This window comes from Urocampus carinirostris, chromosome 10, assembly GCF_059441175.1.
Source record: "Urocampus carinirostris isolate Australia breed hairy pipefish chromosome 10, RoL_Ucar_1.0, whole genome shotgun sequence".
Taxonomy (NCBI): Eukaryota; Metazoa; Chordata; class Actinopteri; order Syngnathiformes; family Syngnathidae; genus Urocampus; species Urocampus carinirostris.
The window spans coordinates 38,215,624-38,228,415 of NC_142358.1; the positions used below are offsets into that span (position 1 = coordinate 38,215,624).

The window sequence follows — 12,792 nt, forward strand, 5'->3', positions numbered from 1 at the left end:
ATCATGCATTGTGATTTCAGGATTTTTCTTTTTAGTTTATCTCTCTCACTGTGGACATGCACCAACAATGACATTTTCAGACGCCTCCATGATTTTTAAGTGGGAGAAATAGCAAATAGCAGGGTGTTCAAATACTTTTTTTCTTCACTACATATATATTAAATTAACTTCCGAGCCAAGTGAGGACAAGAGATTCTTTAATAGAGATTTTATTATAATTTCAAGCACATCACATGTGTATTCGATCATGTTAGGCCCCAACGTTGATGCTATGTACATTTACATTTGTTCACAAAACTTATGATAATCAACATTACTCAAAAAGTTGAGTACATTCCCAAACATGGGCTCCAACCAGGCCCCAACCAGAACAAGGACAGATTTGTCCCCCCCCAAAACAGGACGTAGGAGTTAACACCAATGGAAAAGATAATAGTAAGCTCAGACATGGATTCCAATTTTCAAGAATTGAGAAGAAACAGAAATCTGATAAGAGAAAAAAACGGAGTGCAAATATGACCATTAAAATAAACAAGCATCCACCAATCACCACCTACAAGACAAACAATAAACGTGATAACCAGCAGCTCCGGTTCTTTGGCTTTGGCCACCATTCGTCACCTACTTTTAAATAGGCAACCTCCCCCCAGATTTGCATATCGGGATCCCCAACACACACAGTGCATTCAGGAGTCGTTCCCGAATGTTCGGCAGATCCAAAAGCTATATTTCCGTCTGCGAGGGGGGATCAACTCTGTAAACACACAAAAAAATGCGAACAATTAAAAGCCAAAATTATCAATTTTTCTCAGCATTTGTGGAAAATGAATTAAGCAGCCAAATCCATCCATGAAAACACTCCTCAACATCATTTTTTCAGGGAACGGACCAGGAGGCAGGAAGTGTGAACTCATTTTGCGATCTGTAACTTTAATTTAGAAAATAAAAGTTGTCCAACCCGCAGGGACCAAAGACAAAACAAAAGAGGCTTAACGGAAATCAAAAATTCTAACTAGGTAATACTCACTAAACAGGCTTAAAGGCAAGCAAAATTACAAACTAGGTATACTCAGGTCAAACGGGCATGAACAGGTCTTTCCTCAATTTAAGCAATGGTCTGGCCACGGGCAGTCCCAAAAGGAGCGCTTAAGTATCGCACACGCAATCAAGTCAATCCGTCTCAGCCGGTGTCAAGGGGCGGGACCAGCTGGGTGCTATGATGACCGTGCAGGACATGACACATTTCTTCAGTTACAATTGCTATTTAAGGTCAACAAAAACATGGTGCCATAAAACATCCAAAAATTATTCATTCGGAATGAGGGAAATTATAAATTGAGGGGCTGTAGTAAATTCAAAATCCCAAAGGTGAGAACCACCAGGAAAAGTATGTGTGTGTTTGTGTGTGGAGTCAAACTTTGGAACAATTCACAAGACGAGATCAAACAACGAATGAATAAATGAATGAATTTACTTTTATTGTCATTCTTGTGCCCACAGAACGAAATGTCGATACATCTGACCCGCACAGTTAAACTGTAGCGAGCTGATGTAGCCGCAGCCGAACAGGGCGCCGCCATTTTAGACCCAACTGCTGTGTTGGGAGTCATTAGGTGACCAAACCCCCCAATTCCAACCCTTAATTCCGAGCGCCAAGCAATGTCCAATTATTCACGTGTTCGAATTTAAATACAAAAAAACGTTACTGGCGAAATACAGCGATGAAGAAAATGGGATATGAGTGGACCGGGAGATTGGAAATACCGCGTTTAAAACTATGGTTAACTTTGATGTTATTGTTGCTATTAATATATCATAACTCTCATTAGCCGTACCGCTTATCCTCATCAGGGTCGCGGGGGGGCTGGAGCCCATCCCAGCCATCTCCGGGCAGTGGGCAGGGGACACCCTCAACTGGTTGCCAGCCAATCGCAGGGCACACGGGGACAGACAACTCACTCGCTCATTCACACCTAGGGACAATGTGGACCAGCCAATTCACCCGAAATGCATGTTTTTGGAACGTGGGAGGAAACCGGAGGAAATCCACGCAAGCACGGGGAGAACATACAAACTCCGCACAGGAAGTCTGGAGCTGGATTTGAACCCACGCAGGAGGTTCCCAAGACATGAACTGTGCCGCACAAGCGCTAACCACTGCGCCGCCGTGCTGCCATATATATCATAACTGTTATTATGAATATCATTTCTATTGTTGTTATTATCATTGGTGCCGCAGTGATGTTTGATGACTAGTGGCATTATGACGCTGCGGGATGGGTATTACGAAGATTAGTGTACAAAATATGTGACTATTGTAATTATTATAATTATTGATATCTGACCGATGTAATGTGTGTATCCTTGAGAGTGTGTTGTATTTAGACACAAAAGAGGAGCTATCTATAGAATGTAATTAATAGGGAAGATGAAGAGGTAGGGAAAATAAGCATCTGTCATGCCCTGCACGGTTGTCATGGTGCCCAGCTGGCCCTGCCCCTTGACACCGCCTGACCTGCATTTTCCTGATTACCGTATTTTCCGCACAATAAGGCGCACCGGGTTATAGGGCGCACCTCGAAAAAATAGTTTTTGGTCCTATTTTTGACATACATAAGACGCACCGGATTATAAGGCGCTACAATGGGAACGTCAGATAGTTCAGTCAAACTTATTACCCCCTTAACATTCCGAAAGCTTGCAAAGACGCAAATACGTGTCGAGAACACGTGCGGATGCGGTGTCCGTACGATGTCACTCAAATGCATCGTTCCATCATTCGGAAGGTTAAAGTCTTGGGATTCAAGAAATGCCAACCATTCCTTAATTTCTATTTTCTTTTTCGCTCGCAACTTTACTGTGCATATGACAATAAACACTTGGAATTGAGTTTAATTTAAAAATAGACACTCCATTCCATCCATTATCTGCACCGCTTATCACAGAAACATCGAGTTCAGTCTGAAACAAGATACAGGGATAATATAAAACCCGGAGTAGCTCACCGAAGTCGTTCTGTATTTATTCATTTTGAGTCCCTGTTTGATACCTGTTTATTCTTGTTGTGTTTGATGAACTTTGTTGCACTTCGGTGCAACATTCTGAGTTCTGTTTAATCCCGTTTAATACCTAGTCTGTAGTTTTGCCTGCATTTGAGCCTGCTTTGTTTTGTTTTCGGTCCGTTTGTGTGTTGGACAACTTTTCTTTCTCAATTAAAGTGACAGATCGTCGACGCAAATGAGTTCCAACTTCCTGATTCCCGGTCCGTTTCAAGACAGTCCCGTTCCGTTTCGTGACAGCATCTGCTTCATACTACCCCTTTTTGAACATGTTATGTAACAGTATTTTGTTGTTGAGTCATTGTTTTTGTCCTGTTTTTATTTTAATGTTCGAAATAAAGTTTTCATTCATTCATTCATTTATTTCTCTAGCAAATTTTTATCATGTGTCACAATTGTGTTTCAAGTCAATCGGGCAGTGAGTAGAATTTTTATGTACTATTTTCACAGGTTAAGAACAAAACAAGAGTTTCTTGTGTTTATTTGTTGGAATTGTTTTATTGTATTTCTTTAAACATAAAAAAGAAAGAATCAATACCTGTTCAGCATGTATATCAGTTGACCGGAACCATCTGAATTATCACTGGGATATAAAACAGAGGCTGATTAAAATTTGACACTTGTAGTACAGTAGACCCCCGGGATACAGCGTCCCCACCTTGTAATGTTTTCACGTTACAGTGTGAGGAAACGTTTTTCCGACCCTCTATAGGACATTTTCCTTCCTTTTGACATCAACAACAACCTATTTAGCGTGGATGCATCGCGGCATCATGAAAATTCCGATATGCTATTGGCTAAACAACCTCCCACAATGCTTTTCTTGCTCTTTATTGTGCTTCAAAAAGACAAAATGAGTAGTGTATTTTTGGTACTGTATTTATTCATTTTGAGTCCCTAGGCTTGCTGTGATGCTAAAGGGAGAGGTGAAAAAATCATAATCATGGAAACGAAGGTTGTGATTATCAGGAATTAAGAAGACACACGCATTGTTACACTCCCCAAGATGCATTGCCCTAATTTATCAAAAATAAAAAGGCAATCAAAGCAAGGGGATGATATAAGGGTTTGACAAACCTTGCATGTCGAAGATTTAAAACTAGTTTCATTTTTAATCCAAACTCTCAGTCTCCTCCCCCACTGCATCCACTCGCTACCCCACCGGACCAGCCCAAGTCACATCACTCCAAAGGTGAATGGAATATAATTTTTCCTTTGCATGTATTTACAGATTGATGTTATTTAATCATATGCAAACAAATAACACATAAGATAGAGACAGACAGACAGATAGATACTTTATTCATCCCCGTAGGGAAATTCTCACTTCTAACAGTATCCTTGTGTTGAAAAATAAAATAATAAAATAAAGATGTAGAATACAAAAATACCCAATATGACGTTTTGCTATAGAGTATTTAAATAGCGCATCAGAAAATACACACTGTAATGAAAATAATATGCAAATGTGGGGGTGGGGTTTAAATTGGGCTTTTACTCCCCCGGGTGGAGTTAAAGAGCCTCATGGCATGAGGAAGAAATGATCTCCTCAGTGTGTCCGTGTAACAGGACTGTAGTAAGTACTACATTCTATTTTGTTATTTTTATGTTTTCAATAGGGGTACCAGGAGTTTAGAGCTAATGACAGCAATTTCACTTTTCCATCCCGACCTAAGAACAGATTAATCTTGTATCCCAGGGTGTCTACTGGATATTAATGGTCTTAATAATAAAAGACAGAAAACTGTTCAATTATTTACCTTGGCCATACTCATAAAACACAGAGCATTTAATTGTGTGTGTTATGTATACTACTTATTTCTTATAAACCACCTCATTACAATTAAAAAAACTCTAAAATAGGAATGTTATTCTAGAAGGTAAACGTCTTACCCAGCTCCCCAGTAGTACCAGGCTCTGTCCCTGTAGAACATTGCGAGGAAGAACCACACACTCGTCTCCATCCAGAAGATGACAAAAAGGAACCATATGGACGTGAAAAGTAATTCAAACATCATCCTGGAACCTAACAAGAAATTAAAAAACACACACAGTAAGGCTCCACAATTAGCCAACAGTGTTTACTACAAAGAATAAATAACATTTTAGAACTGTTCGATTATGTAATTGCATACTGTAGAATTCAAACCTTTGGAACGAGGTTTAATTAAATGACCTTGATGTTTAAATCACACCATTCTTCCCAAATCAAATTGTTCACATTTGCCAAAAATGAAATATATCCCATAATTCCCTTCAAAGATATAATGGTGATCTGTCATTTCCTTACACAGATGCAAAACCCAGAAGTATACAACCTTTTTTGAACAAAGGCGAAGTTTTCATTGAAAGAGGAAAGTGAGATACACTGGCTTTAGAAAATGTTTTGGAAAAGGTAATTCTTGGATGCAGTTTATCTTTTAACGTTTATACTGCCAAGACAGAAGTTAATTACCGTAAATTCCGGACTATAAGCCGCTACTTTTTTCCCAAATGTTCAGCCCTGCGGCTTATTCAGTGAAGTGGCCAATTTATGGAATTTTTCGAAGGGCCACCAGCGGCGCCTGAGTATGAAAATCAAGATTGAGACCAGTAGAATATGTGCGCCAAGAAAGACTGCATCCTTTAAGTTTGAGCATACATTGTCTGTTAAGTAAAGGCACGTTCCGATAATGAGGAAGGCGCCCTTGATGGCGATAGTTATGAGGGGGAGGATGAGAACAATCTACTGGGAATTTCATAATTACGGGATGCTTTTTTTTGACAGGTACGTTTGATACATTGCGAGCGTGATCCTAACTAGCGTGTTGGTACCTTTCAAAGGCACGGTTTGGGATGAAAGTTATATTATTATTATTAAAGCTTTGAAAACTCTCGGTGTACCGTCTTTCTTCGTAAATATATGTAACCATGTATAATATGTATTTGCAACTGTATATTTTTGTAATGTATTTATTTTATTCTGTTATGTGTTCTACGGACGAATCAAAAACAAGGGGCGGAGCAAACGCAGGCTGATGGGATGTGGGGTAAAGCTGAGTTACCGGTAGATCTGTCTGTTGTCGCAGCGGACAATAGTGGATATATATTTTTCCCACCCTTAACTTTGGAAATATACATTTTGTTTCCTTGGATTACTTTCAACGGGACCCGGACTTTACAAGTCTGCATCATACTTTAATTAAGGGTATCATTTTCCACTCATGATGCCGACTGAGGATCTAGAATTATGTAGCTACAAAAGATGATAACTATGAAATTGTTTAATTGATGTTAAAAATGTCAGGAAAATTGAGATTGTCGTGTTTGTTTTGCTGCTGTTGGTATCGGTGGATTTGTTCAGACCAAAAACAATCGACTTTGGCCTGGACGGATCTATTGACACTAACAAAGATGTTATATAACAAAATTGTGAATATGCTTGATTGCTATTAAGATTTTCGAGAAGGGTTGTTCAAACCTCACATTGTGTTTGCTGTTAAACGTCATATTGAAATATAATATTGTGAATGTGCTTGATTGCTGTTGAGATTGTCAAGAGGGGTTGTTCAAACCTCACACTATTTGTTTTCTGTTATTAGTGTCAATAAATTTGTTCAAACCGGGTGAAAATGACATTCTGGTCTGGGTTCAACTTGTGTTTGTGTCACAAGTTTTCATGCGGGCGCACGCGGCTTATACATGTGTGCGGCTTGTGTAAGATTAAAAGTGGCATATCACCCGAAAAGTGGTGGGTGCGGCTTATAATCAGGTGTGCTCTATAGTCCGGAATTTACGGTAATGATTCTTGTTGCCTAGACATAATTTGTGATAGCCATGGTTTAGGAGATCATTTAATATAATATAATATTTTTTTCTGCACATGGGACAGGACGAGTGCACTGCATTAAAGAGAGGATGACTCGGGGCCGTGTATTGTGAGATTTTGGGGAACAATCTCCTACCCTCAGTAAGCGCATTGAAGATCGTTCGTGGCTAGGTCTTCCAACACGACAACGACTCGGAGCACACAGCCAGGAGAACCAAGGAGTGGCTCTGTAAGAAGCATATCAAGGTTCTAGCATGGGCCAGCCGGTCTCCAGACCTGAACCCAATCGAAAATCTTTTGAGGGAGCTCCAACTCAGCGACAGCCCAGAAACCTGACTGATCTAGACAAGATCTGTGTGGAGGAGTGGGCCAAAATACCTCCTACAGTGTGTGCAAACCTGATGAAAGACTGCAGGAAACCTTTGACTTCTGTAGTAGCAAACATAGGCTACTGTACCAAATATTAACATTCATTTTCTCAGGTGTAAAAACTTATTTGTAGCTATGTCACACAAATAAATCGTAAAAAAAAATCATGCATTGTTGTTTCTGGATTTATCTTTTTAGTTTATCTCTCTCACAGTGGACATGCACCTACGATGAAAATTTCAGACCCGTCCATGATTTCGAAGTGGGAGAAATAGCAAAACTGAAGGGTCTTCAAATACTTATTTTCTTTACTGTAAGTGTGTTCTAAGGCTAGATTTAAACACTTCTATTGAGTTTGCAGATCGGATCTCAGAGAGCAGAGTATTTCACAGCACTGGCCCCCATAACCTGGGGATTTCTTCTTGGCTCTTGGGATCGCTAGTAGACTAGCATTTTGGAAACAATGTCTGGATATTATCCTTGAGGAGCTCAACTCTATTGATTAGATTTGATCCCATGACCTCAGAACTGTGGCGCGGACGCGCTAGCCACTCAGCCGCCCTTGTAATTATCCAATGTTCAAAAAAAAAGGGGATGATAATGTGAGATAACTTTTTATAAAAACGGTATTGGCGCCCTCTTCCGAGCTATAGTGGTACTACAACTCTCAGCATCATAACAGAATTGAGTGCACTCTGATTTGTATTGATTTAACATACTTAGTGGCTCATTAATCATGTCATACAACAAATCGATGATCTAATTAGGTTCCAAAGCTTTTATTAATCGGTTATAATCGTTTTTTTCATTAGTTGTTGCAGCCCTCACGTGTATATTTATAATGTCATTAAATTCCCGCAACCTTAGTAAGGATAAGCGGTGCATGTTATTTAATCATGAACACGTATATTACATGAGTAGTACTTCAAACCATTTTGTTATTTTAATATTTTTGTCGGCGGCGCAGTGGTTAGCGCGTGTGTGGCACAGTTCTGAGGTCATGAGATCGAACCTCCTGTGTGGAGTTTGCATATTCTCCCCGTGCTTGCGTGGGTGTCCTCCAGGCACTCCCGTTTCCTCCCACATTCCAAAATTATGCATGTCAGGTTAATTGGAGGGCAGCACGGCGGCGCAGTGGTTAGCGCATGTGCGGCACAGTTCAAGTCATGGGAACCTCCTGCGTGGGGTCAAATCCAGCTCCAGACTTCCTGTGCGGAGTTTGTATGTTCTCCCCTTGCTTGCGTGGGTTTCCTCCGGAAACTCCGGTTTCCTCCCACATTCCAAAAACATGCATTTCAGGTGAATTGGCCGGTCCAAGTTGGTGTGAATGAGCGAGTGAGTTGTCTGTCCCCGTGTGCCCTGCGATTGGCTGGCAACCAGTTCAGGGTGTCCCCTGCCCGCTGCCCGATGATTGCTGGGATGGGCTCCAGCACCCCCGCGACCCTACTGAGGATAAGCGGTGCAGCTGATGAGATGAGATGAGGTTAATTGGATCGTCCGAATTGTCCCTATATATGAATGAGCGAGTGAGTTTTCTGTCCCCGTGTGCCCTGCGACTGGCTGGCAGCCAGTTCAGGGTGTCCCCTGCCCAGGATGGGCTCCAGTACCCCCGTGACCCTACTGATGATAAGCGGTTCAGATTATGGATGGATAAATAAAATGAGCAACGTTACCATTTTAGATTTTCCTGTCATAGCCTTCCTTCAAAAGAATTGCGCTACTAAATAGTGAATTATTACATTTTAATCAATGTTTGAATCATTAAAATAATGTGTTGCCAGCTACGGATATAGAATCATTTTGATTTTACTCTGCTGTTCATAGAAAGAAGGCACGGATTATCAACTGCATTTTTGGTCATATTTTACATGAAATTGGACACCGATTGTTAAATACTGGTATCATTTGCGCAAATACTTCCTTTACACAAAAGTAATTTCGGTTTGGCTAGCTAATCCTAGCTATCCACAGAATAGACATTCCCCTTCTCACGATTCAACCAGAAGCAGCATTTAAGCTCGGAAAGGATGAAAAACACGTTTACGCCCACGCGTGACGCACGTTTATAGTGCCAGCAAATATTTTAGTTAGAGTCTCGGAGGATTTAAAAAACATACTTAGACTCACTCAAACTCGATCTTCTTTAGATGGCATTCCTTCCACTCTTAACTCGTTTCACATTATGAACATTTGTTTACAGTACTCCCTTGTTAGACTAATGGGGGACTTTTCCGGTTTGACAACCAATCAGAAGGCAGATATTGTATGAGGTCATTTTGTGACGTCACAACACGGATATTATACGTAATCATCGAAAAACTATTTAAGATGTATTATACAGTAAGGCTTTAGCTTCAGCCTACAATTTTTGGGCAAATGTTTATGTGTTGTATCATTGTTTTATGTTCGAACCAAAAAATCATTGTTTTATGTGAAAATCGCATACCTGTCAACCTCCATGCCCGTACAAACTGTCGTACTTTCCCTTAGAAAATACAAAGTGATCGTACACCATTTTTATTCGGAATGATGCATGATGGGAAATCCCCAGGCGGCAGATGCATGCGCACAGTTGCTTCAAACCGCTCACTTCGTTTGCAACGAAAAAAAAGATACCAAGATAGAGGTTACCGGAAAAAAAGATACCAAGATAGAGGCTACCGGAAAAAAAAAGGATACCGATATAGAAAAAGGATACCGAGATAGGGGAGATAGAGGCTTCTGCAGCGAACTCGTGATAGTCGGTGTGATAGAGGAGATAGAGGCTACCGCAGCGAACTCGTGATAGTTGGTGTATACGGAAAAAAAAAGGATACGGAGATAGAGGATACCAAGATAGAGGCTACCGGGGAAAAAAGGATAACGAGATAGAGGATAACGAGATAGAGGCTACCGCGGCAAACTCGTGATAGTCGGTGTATACTGGAACGATAGTCCGTGTATACGGAAAAAAAAGGATGCCGAGATAGAGGATACCAAGATAGAGGCTACCGGAAAAAAAAAGATACCGAGATAGAGGAGACCGAGATAGAGGAGATAGAGGCTACCGCGGCGAGCTCGTGATAGTCGGTGTATACTGGAACGATAGTCAGTGTATACAGAAAAAAAAGGATGCCGAGATAGAGGATACCAAGATAGAGGCTACCGGAAAAAAAAAGGTACCGAGATAGAGGATACCGAGATAGAGGGTACCGCGGCGAACTCGTGATAGTCAGTGTATACGGAAAAAAAAGGATACCGAGATAGAGTATACCAGGAAAAAAAGGATACCGAGATAGAGGAGATAAAGGATAACGAGATAGAGGCTACCGCGGCGAACTCGTGATAGTCGGTGTATACTGGAACGATAGTCAGTGTATACAGAAAAAAAAGGATGCTGAGATAGAGGATACCAAGATAGAGGCTACCGGAAAAAAAAAGGTACCGAGATAGAGGATACCGAGATAGAGGGTACCGCGGCGAACTCGTGATAGTCAGTGTATACGGAAAAAAAAGGATACCGAGATAGAGGATACCAAGATAGAGGCTACCGGGAAAAAAAAGGATACCGAGATAGAGGATAACGAGATAGAGGCTACCGCGGCGAACTCTTGATAGTCGGTGTATACTGGAACGATAGTCCGTGTATACGGAAAAAAAAGGATGCCGAGATAGAGGAGACCGAGATAGAGGAGATGGAGGCTACTGCGGCGAACTCGTGATAGTCGGTGTATACGGAAAAAAAAGGATACCGAGATAGAGTATACCGGGAAAAAAAGGATACCGAGATAGAGGAGATAGAGGATAACGAGATAGAGGCTACCGCGGCGAACTCGTGATAGTCGGTGTATACTGGAACGATAGTCCGTGTATACGGAAAAAAAAGGATGCCGAGATAGAGGATACCAAGATAGAGGCTACCGGGAAAAAAAAGATACCGAGATAGAGGAGACCGAGATAGAGGAGATGGAGGCTACCGCGGCGAACTCGTGATAGTCGGTGTATATGGAATAAAAAGGATACCGAGATAGAGGATACCAAGATAGAGGCTACCGGGAAAAAAAAGATACCGAGATAGAGGAGAGAGAGGATAACGAGATAGAGGCTACCGCGGCAAACTCGTGATAGTCGGTGTATACTGGAACGATAGTCCGTGTATACGGAAAAAAAAGGATGCCGAGATAGAGGATACCAAGATAGAGGCTACCGGAAAAAAAAAGATACCGATATAGAGGAGATAGAGGCTACCGCGGCGAACTCGTGATAGTCGGTGTATACCGGAACGATAGTGGGTGTATACCGGATCGTACCAATAATAATTGACAAATTTGCGTTTTTTTCTATACAGATTTTATTGTTTGTCTTACACGTCTTAAAAAGCATAATAAACGTAAGGCAAAACTGTACAGGTTGACAGGTATGAAATTGTTTGTTTCCTTTGGTTAATTATTGAATATATTTTTTCTAAAAGGCAGCACGGCAGCGCAGTGGTTAGCGCTTGTGCGGCAGAGTTCATGTCATGGGAACCTGTCGTGGGTTCAAATCCAGCTCCAGACATCCTGTGCGGAGTTTGTATGTTCTCCCCGTGCTTGCGTGGGTTTCCTCCCACATTCCACATTTCAGGTGAATTGGCCGGTCCAAATTGTCCCTAGGTGTGAATGAGTGAATGGTTTGTCCCCGTGTGCCCTGCGATTGGCTGGCAACCAGTTCAGGGTGTCCCCTGCCCACTGCCCGGAGATGGCTGGGATGGGCTCCAGCCCCCCGCGACCCTAATGAGGATAAGCGGTACGGCTAATGAGATGAGAGATGAGATTTTTTCTAAATAAAAAGCCTCAACAAACGTATATGAATGTTTAATTGACTTTTATCACTATGCTCGTTTTTGCAAATAAAAACTCAAACTTTTTCCTTATTTCCTTTATTACAATAAAAACGTTTTACATTGTGATGAAATGAAATTGACATTCACACATATACATACTAAGAAAAGTCAAGTTAATTAACTTTTAGTTTTGTGAGGTATTCTTTATCTGAGGAAACATTGAGAAGACTGGTAATGGAGTTTGGAAAAGTGTGATATGCGTTATAGAAGTTATGTGTGAATGTTGGGAAGAGTAAGGTGATGAAGAGTTTACGTGATGGAGTGGGCATGGCGTTTGAAATAATGTTGCATGGACAGGTGCTGGAAGAAGTTGAAAGTTTTAGGTACTTGGGTTGTGATGTGGCTGCAGGTGGTGGAATGGAGTGTGAGGTATTGCACAGAGTGAATCAAGGAAGCAAGGTTTTGGGTGCTCTGAGGAAAGTGATGACCAAGTAGGAGTATGGATGATAAGAAGGGACTGTATGAGAGTGTGATTGTGCCGACTGTGTTGTCTGGCTCAGAGACTTGGAGCCTGAACGCAGATTTGAGAAGGAAATGACATGTTTTTGAGATGAAGTGTCTAAGGAGTATGTTAAGAGTGACAAGATTGGATGGATTGAGAAATAAAATCGTGAGAGTCAGAACTGGAGTAGTAGTGGAACTGAAAAAGCGTGTGGATAAGAGAGTACTCGGTTGGTTTGGACGCATGGAGAGGA

General features: G+C 41.3%; 2 long non-coding RNA genes across 3 annotated transcripts in view; one reads left to right on the forward strand and one right to left on the reverse strand.

Moving 5' to 3' along the window:
* LOC148358872 (uncharacterized) overlaps window positions 1-12,792 on the forward strand; it is a 288,823-nt gene that overhangs the window by 120,341 nt on the left and 155,690 nt on the right. The window lies entirely within an intron of this gene.
* On the reverse strand, window positions 194-9,481 carry LOC148358877 (uncharacterized). Of its 2 annotated transcripts, none has more exons than XR_015851507.1 (4): window positions 9,364-9,481; window positions 4,953-5,085; window positions 3,598-3,642; window positions 194-754 (listed from the first exon to the last, which is right to left on the reverse strand). It is a non-coding gene; the product is annotated as an uncharacterized LOC148358877 (long non-coding RNA). The 2 variants fall into 2 exon arrangements; XR_015851506.1 differs by having other exon boundaries at window positions 9,354-9,477.